Source organism: Cavia porcellus, unplaced genomic scaffold (assembly GCF_034190915.1).
Source record: "Cavia porcellus strain 051 isolate PalLab524CR breed Dunkin Hartley unplaced genomic scaffold, mCavPor4.1 scaffold_4, whole genome shotgun sequence".
NCBI classification, from domain to species: domain Eukaryota; kingdom Metazoa; phylum Chordata; class Mammalia; order Rodentia; family Caviidae; genus Cavia; species Cavia porcellus.
The window spans coordinates 70,118,504-70,127,522 of NW_026947487.1; positions in this window are offsets into that span (position 1 = coordinate 70,118,504).

A 9,019-nucleotide genomic window follows, 5' to 3' on the forward strand; every position below is an offset into this window, starting at 1 on the left:
CAATATGTTTTCATCAATATGCAATTTTTCCTTTACCATCAGAATCGCCACACTTTTTGTCTCTAACAGAGTGGAGAGACTGGAAAAAACCCTACCTTCTCCCTGAACTTGTGCTAATCACTGCTAATAAGAATTTCTCCCCCACTGCTTCTTAGATCAGTGCTCAGGAAAACAGGATGATGGGAGCTTATTTTGGTTTTTTCCAGCCCAGAAACCCAGTCATAATGATAGACAAGCACAATTACCATCATGCCATAATATGGGACATTGATGTATTAAAGCCAAGAGATCCAAGATTCTTTGGTTTCAAAAAAAAAAACCAGTCAGAAACCAAAATCTCTGCAAAAAATCAAAAAATATGAATTACAACAGGTTCAGAAACTTTGGGAGGAATTCTAGAAAATGTCTTTCTCAACAATTCTAAAATCTTCAAACTGATACAATGAAAACTGGGTCTGTAATATCACTTATAGAATAATTATGAGAAAGAAATAAAGCATTTATTCAGTATGGATATAATTTTTGTTTTATATGTTTTAGAGCCAAGATTACGTAAATCTCTCAGTATGGAACTAATGAAATTTATGGACCAACCTACTGAGTATTTAAAGGATACCACACCCACGTCTTTTAAAAACCTTAGCAATTCTGGATCAGACCAGAACAATCCTAAGTTCATATAACTCATTCTATTTCCTTAAAAAATAGTATGTTACTCACAAAATTTTGCACCCAAAATGAAGTAATGATAAACACCATAATGTGAAATATAGTAGATATCACTATAGACTCTACAGAAGTAGAGAAGTTCATAACCTATTTAGAAAATCTCTACTCTCAAACGTTTGATAACACAGAAGAAATAGACAGATTCCTAGAAACATATGAAGTACCAAAGCTAGATCAAGAGGATGTAAAACTGCTGAATAACCCAATCTCTATGAACAAAACTGAAAATGTAATTAAGTCCTTACCTACAAAGAAGAGCCCAGGCCCAGATGGATTCACTGCAGAATTCTACAAGAAATACAAAGAAGACCTAATGCCGACACTCCTCAAACTATTCAATGAAATTGAAAGAGAAGCAATCCTTCCTAAGTCATTCCTGGAAGCAAATATTACTCTAGTACCAAAACCTGAGAAAGACCCAACAAAAAAAGAGAACTATAGACCAATCTCCCTAACGAACACTGATGCAAAAATCCTCAATAAAATATTAGCAAATAGGATGCAGCAAATCATCAAGAAGATTATACACCATGACCAAATGGGATTCATCCTAGAAATGCAGGGATGTTTCAACACATGTAAATCAATAAATGTAATCCAGCATATCAATAAAGCCAAAAGTAAGAATCACATGATCATTTCTATAGATGCAGAAAAAGCCTTCAATAAGGTCCAACATTCATTCATGATAAGAACTTTACAGAAAATTGGAATAGATAGTCTTTACCTCAATATAATAAAGGCCATTTATGACAAACCAACAGCCAGTATCATACTAAATGGCCAACAATTGAAAGCCTTTACTTTAAAATCAGGCACAAGACAAGGATGTCCTTTATCACCACTCCTATTTAATATAGTACTGGAAGTACTAGTCAGAGCAATTAGACAAGAGAGAGAAATAAAAGGGGTAAAGACAGGACAAGAAACAGTTAAATTATCATTCTTTGTAGATGACATGATACTCTACATAGAAGACCCCCTAAACTCCATTGAAAGACTCTTAGATACAATAAATAAATTCAGTAATGTAGCTGGATACAAAATCAATACTCAGAAATCAATAGCATTCCTATACACTAACAACAAAATCACAGAGAGGGAAATAAGAGAAACAATACTCTTGACACTAGCAAACAAAAAAAAATGAAATATTTAGGAGTTATTCTTATGAAAGAAGTGAAAGACCTATACAGCGAAAATTATAATACACTGAAAAAAGAAATTGAAGATGATCTCAAAAAATGGAAAAACATCCCTTTCTCATGGATAGGAAGAACAAACAATGTGAAAATGGCCATTCTCCCAAAACTGTTATACAGATTCAATGCAATCCCAATAAAAATACCATCAACATACCTTATAAATTGAGAGAAATCACTCCTAAAATTCATCTGGAACCAGAAGAGACCTAGAATAGCAAAGGCAATTCTAAGCAGCAAAGGCAAGGCAGGAGGCATCACAATCCCTGACTTGAGGTTATACTACAAACCAACGTAGAAAAATCAACATGGTACTGGAATCAAAATAGAGCCAAGGATCAATGGAATAGATTAGAAGATACAACCACATCTACAAACACACTCAACCACCTTATCTTTGATAATGAGTCAAGCAGGTTCATTGGAAGAACGACAGTTTCTTTAATAAATGGTGCTGGAAAAACTGGCTCTCCATTTGCTGAAAACTAAAGCTAGACCCATGCCTATCACCATGTACTAAATTAAAATCTAAATGGATCAAAGATCTGAATATTAAAATGGAAACACTAAATCTATTGTAAGACAAATTTGGTAGAAACCTTGAAGACATAAGGGGTAGGTAGAGAATTCATGAACAGGACTCAAACCGCACGGGAAATACTTCCCAGAATCAATAACTGGGACCACCCCTTATTAAAATGTTTCCGCATGTCAAAAGAAATCTTCAGCATAGTGAAAAGAAAACCCACAAACTGGGAAAAGATTTTACTGAACTCCCTCTCAGACAAGGGACTTTTGTTTAAAACATATAAAGAATTAAAAAAACTGAGACCCCCAAAATTCAAAGATCCAATCCAAAAATGGGCATCTGAGATGAATACACACTTCTCAGATGAAGAAATACAAATGGAAAATAAATACCCGAAAAAATGTCCATCATCATTGGTCATTAGAGAAATGCAAATTAAAACGACACTGAGATTCCATCTCATTCTTGAAAGAATGGCCAGGATCAAGAAAACCAACAACATCAAATGCTGGAGAGGCTGTGGGGAAAAGGGAACTCTCCTACACTGTTGGGGGGGAGGTGTAGACTGGTACAACCTTGTGGAGGTCAGTCTGGAGATTTCTCAAAAAGCTGGGATTCGAAGTCCTATTTGTTCCACCTATTCCACTTCTAGGCATATTCCCAGAAGAACTGAAAGCATCATACCACAGTGATATATGTGTACCTATGTTTATAGCAACACAATTTGTAATCACCAGATCTTGGAAACAATCCAAGTGTCCATCAGCTGAGGAATGGATAAAAAAATTGTGGTATTTCTATATAATGGAGTATTACTCAGCTATAAAGAAGGATCACATTGAGATATTTATAAATAAATGGGTGCAGCTTGAGACCATATTCATAAGTGATATAAATCAATCTCGCATGTGCAAATACTGAACAGTTTCCCTAATGTAAGTAATGATTGAAATATATAAAAGTATGTGGTAGTCATGATTCCCCATTATGTGGCCTTGAAGCATTATAAAGTTTTCACTTATTAATTGGAATGACTTTATTCCAGGCTGCTTGGTATTATTGCCTGTGATGAAATGAACAGTTATTTTGAAGAAAATAAGTCATCATTATAGATAGTGTTGATTTACTATCATCTTGTTTTGAAGCCCCACCAAACTATGGCTCTTCTGTCTCCATTGGTTTTATCATGATGTATCTTGCTGGATTTTATTATATGTGGTAGTATAAACAAAAGTTGTTATAGGCAAAGAGATAATATAGAAACCACTGTTCTGTTTTCTGTTAGCTGCTTCTAAATACCCTACAATGAATTCATCCCCTTGAATCGTTTTACACTGACTTGATATATTTGAAGCTATAGTATACAAAGTTATATTCAAATATTTAAAGGAAAAAGACACTATGGTAACTACTATTAAGTTGGGTTATCTGGTGGTGAAGCACTAGGTTGCTGAAACTGTCGTGCTTTGACCTGTATTGTTATGTTGTTATGTCCTCTTTTATCTCAATTTCTCCCTTATTCATTAAAAAAATTAGTTATTTTTTATGATTTTTTAAGTAAAGGAAAAATAAAAAAATTAGCAGGATATATTATAGTAACTTTTTTTGATTTCCTATTAACTTGATTTGAAGTCTTGTAATACTCCCACTATCTTGTTTTGACTGATTAGACTCTGTTCCGTTCTGCATGATAGTATCAAATAGGCAACTGCTTTGAAGGCAATAAGATTTACTATGATGCCCATTCTGGTTTGACTGTTATTTTCATTGGAAGTCCTGTAATGTTTACAAGGTTTAGGTTTTATTGGTCTTGTTCTCTACGGTTTTGTTCAACTTTATAATACCTAATGAGATAGACAATTCTTTTTAAGGGAGCAAGAGGCATTATGGTAACCATTGTTGATAACTTCGTACTCTGTTTTTACATCATGTGCTATGACTATCCTTGATTTTGACTGACAGCTTTGTTTTGTTATATTTGACTTTATTCTCTTCCAAAAAAAGTAATAAGAACTAACGAGTAATAAAACCCAAAATGTGTAAATTGTATTTAAAAAAGAGAGGGCAAAAAAAAAGTGCTCTAAAGGATACAAATGCAAGTGTGTTTAGGGGTGTTAAATAGCTGACCATATTAATGTTTTTGGTGAGATCACTGAGCACAACTGTTTGCGGTCTTGCTGTTTTAATGTCCACTTTGTATGCTTTGATACTGTTGCTTGAGCAACTATCTCTAAGATGATAATGTGTAATCTATTAACTGGTGATTTCTTACTGTGTTTTTTTTTTTTTTTTTTTTGTAGTTCTGTATTACTTGTACCCTTACACCGTTTTGTTTTGCTTTGTTTTTTCTCTTTTTTCTCTTAAATAAAATTAAAAAAAAAAGAAATACAGTAGATAATGTGGTCAATGTGTCCATTTAAACTGATGCTAAAGCACTATGGCAAGGGTGATGCCTGGATTGTTCAGGAGGAACAAGTGGCACTGTGAGGTTTACATAAAAGTTTCTCAACCTTGGACAAGTTCTACTGGGATATGCAAAAGAGTCAGTGCTGCTGTTGAGTGTGCCCATGTTTAGACTCCATGCTATTATGACTATCTTCAAAGCTGCATAGACATCTTACATAACAATTTGTATAGGCATCAAGTAAATCGGTGAAACATTTTTATTTATTGAGATTTACTTTCTATTGACAAAGCATACTACTTTCCTAATGATATCTGCATTAGTAGTTGCCAAATTCAATCAGCATAAGCAAAAGATTTTGTCAGGAGCTTATGGCAGTGATGGCAAACTCTTCAGAGCTTTCCAGGATAACAAACAGCCATCTGTGCTATACTGCCACAGGGTCACCACCACTGACTCAGTGTAATTATGTGTTATTTGGATTCATGTACTTCTTCTGTAGCAGGAAGGATCTGTGTTTTAAGAGGCAAAGTATTTCTGCTTAATTGATGTTATAAAAGAAAACATTGCACTATTCTTATAACTCACCTATGTGAGTGCAAAATTTAGATATGTGGAAGAGTAGGACCAGGCCATATTTTAAAAAATGTAAGCAGATATATTGATGTATGAGATTGTTACAAACTCAGAAAGAAAGTGACTGAGTTCGGCTGACTTACAAATTTTTTGGTATTTTAAAATTGTCTTGTATTAGTGCCTGTTAATATTACATGATGGTGCAGGTCACTTTGGAAAGTTGGTACATGATTAACATATCAAATCAATTTCAATTCCTTTCTCTTCTGCTCCATCAAACTTGGCTTAGCAACTGTGAATTCAACATACAAACACAGTTTATGCATATGTTTCTGTAGTATGAAATCCATGATTCTCTCTGGAATACACCCCAGTTATATAGCTATATTTAGTGGTATTTCAAATGATTTAGGAGTCCAGTGGTGATAAATCTAAAGAACATGTGTCCTTTGTTTTTCTTTTAAGGCAAAGGTGTAAATGTATAAATCGGTTTTTTTTTTCTAAACTAAATTTTCAATAGTAGAATTCAATTGTAGTGCTCGCCCTTGGTGCTAAAAAAGTGCGTTTGGGGTTGCTTTTGGGCGATCATCTCTAAAAGTCTCAGCATCATTCATTTAATCTTTTGAGGAATCTCCATAACGGTTTCCATAAACGTTGTAGTAGTTTAACTTCCTAGTAACAATTTCCTTCTCCTCTGCATCCTTGGTTGTAGGTGTTCATGTTTGTTTCTGTGTTTTTTTGTATTGATCTACTTTTGAATTTTGTGTGGGCACTATTTTTTCCACTTCACCTTCTAGTGTACTTTAGAGTCTGATATAATGATGCCTGCAGTATTACTGCTTTGGCTCAGGATTGCTTTAGCTGTTCTCACTCTTTTTCTTTGAAATTAAATTCACAATGGTTTTTTCTAGTTTCTTGAAGAATATTAATATTTTGTTTGGGGCTGCATTGAATATATAAACCTACTTTACATCCATTTTAAAAATTTTCACATATTCCAAGAACAAAGGATGTCTCTCTGTTGCATACTGTTCTCTTCAATTTCTTATTTTCAAGCACTGTAATTCTCACTACAGAAAATTTTCACCTCTTTTGTTAAGTTGCTTTCTATGCATTTAATTTTTCAAAACTTTTGTGAAGAATTGTTTATCTGATTTCTTTCTCAGTGGGTTCATCATTGATGTAGAAGAACACCAATTTATTTTTGGGTATTGACTTTTTATCCAATCACTTTGCTCAACTTATTTATCAGATCTAAAAGACATCTGGTGGAGTTTTTTGGATGCTGCATGTGAAGAATCACCATCTGCAAAAATGAAAGTTTCTACTTCACTTTCCTATTTATATTCTTTTTCTGTCTCTTTACTGATTTCAAGCTCTATACTGAATGGTAGCCATAGAATATATACTATAGTCTCCTTTAAAACTGTTGGAGAGGGGGCTGGGAATTTAGCTCACTGGCATAAGTGCCTACCTTGCAAGCAGGCAGTTGTGAATTTCATCCCTGGTACAGATAAAAAGGAAAAAGACAAAAACAAACAAACAAACAAACAAGAAACCAGCAGCAACAACAACAACAACAACAAAAAACTGTTGGAGAAATCCTTTTAGCTATGGGTGTGTCATATATGACTTTTGTCATTCTGAGATAAGGTGCTTTCATACGCATTTGCAGTGGTTTTTAAGGTAAATGAATGAGTACTGGATTTTGTGAAAGGATTTTTCAGTGTTGTATTTAAATGACCATGTGATTTTTATTTTGAATTCTATTGCTATGAAGCATTATATTCACTGAGTTATGCATGTAGAACAATTCTTGCATTCCTGGGTTATATTCAACTTGACTTTGATGGATGACATCTAATGTGCTGCTAAATTCTGTCAGTGAGGACCAATGTGAGTATTTTTGCATCACGTTCATGAAAGATACTGGTTTGTAGTTTCTTTCATTTTTGTGAAGTCATTATCTGGTTTTTGTGTTAGGATGTTTCTTTCATAGTATGAATTCAAGAGGACACATTTTCCTTCTATTTTATGGAAAATTAGAGAGGAGCATTGTTGTTAGTTCATTGCTAAAAGTTTGATATTATTTAACCACAAACCCATCCGGTTGTAGGCGTTTCCTAACTGGAATTGTTTAATACTCTATGAAGCTTAACCACTTGTTGAATGCTTAGATTTTACATATATTCTTGGCTCAACTTATGTACTTCATATGTGTCTAGGAATATAACCATTTTTACAAATTCTCCATCTATTGGTACACAAATTTGGAAAAGAGCTTCTAATGATTTTCTGAATTTCAGTCATGTCAGATGTGATTTCAAATTTTTATTTTTAGTTTCCTTAATTTGGACTTCTCACTCTTGGTAATTTTTATTAAAGATTTATCAACAAATTGTTTACCACTTTGTAGAAATAAATCTTTGGATTCCAGATGTTTTGTGCTTTTTAAGTTTCAATTCCATTAATTTCTTCTGCAATTCTTAAAATTTGGTTTCTTCTACTGCATTGATATATGGTCTATTTCTTCTTTTCTAGAAACTTGAGGTGCATAATTAGGTTATTTATATGTCCTTGTTCTATTTTTCTAATTTAGGTACACATAACTATGAACATTCCTCTTAAAACTTTCACAGATTCTCATACATACTGTTTCCAAAATAATTTGCTATTAGGAACTTTTAAGTTTCCCTAGATTTGTTCAATGTCCTAATGACCATTTAAGAGATTATTACTCTTTCTTATGCTTGTGTTATTCTATTTCTACACATCTTGTCTCTGAGGCTTGTTTTGCTGTTGATTCCTTATTTCATTTCATGGGATGCTTGAAATTATTTCAGTTGTATAGTGATTTTCACTACTCTATGATCTAAAATATGGTCTGTTTTGATAATGTTGTGGAGTATGTTGAAAAGAGGCTGTATTCTATTAATGTTGGACAAAATACTATACAAAATGGTTAGATCCATTTGATCTGCAGTGCATTTTATTCCTGATGCTTTGTTGTTGCTTGTTTTCTGGTTCACCTATATGTGATAGTAGTACTGAATTCTGCACCTCTGACATTTTATGTCTAATAGTGCCAGATTTTTGCGTGTTCATATTTTTGATTGTTATGTCTTCCTGGTATGTTGTTTCTATTACTAGTATTTTGTGCTTTTTTTTTTCTGACCCCTTTTGGTTTAACATCTACCTTGTCAGATATGCATGTAGTTATCCCTGCTTCTTTTAGAGGCCTAGCTCTTTAGAATTTCACTTCCCATGCTTTCACTTTCATTACAGGAAATCTTTGCAGGTGTATTTCTTGTAGGCAACATATGGATGGACAATGTGTTTAAATTCAACTTTACAATTCCCTCTTTAAAGAATTATATGTGTTAACATTGAATGTTACTATTGAAAGCAGTATACACATTCCTGTAAATTTTTGTTTGTCTTGCACTTGATTCTTTGTAATTCTTTATTCTTTTATCATTACTTTCCTCGAGCTTTTTTCTTTCCGTCTGTCTCTCAACTGTTGTCTTCTGGGTTTGCATTTAGGATTCCCTTGACTATTTCCAGAAATGCTACTTTGGT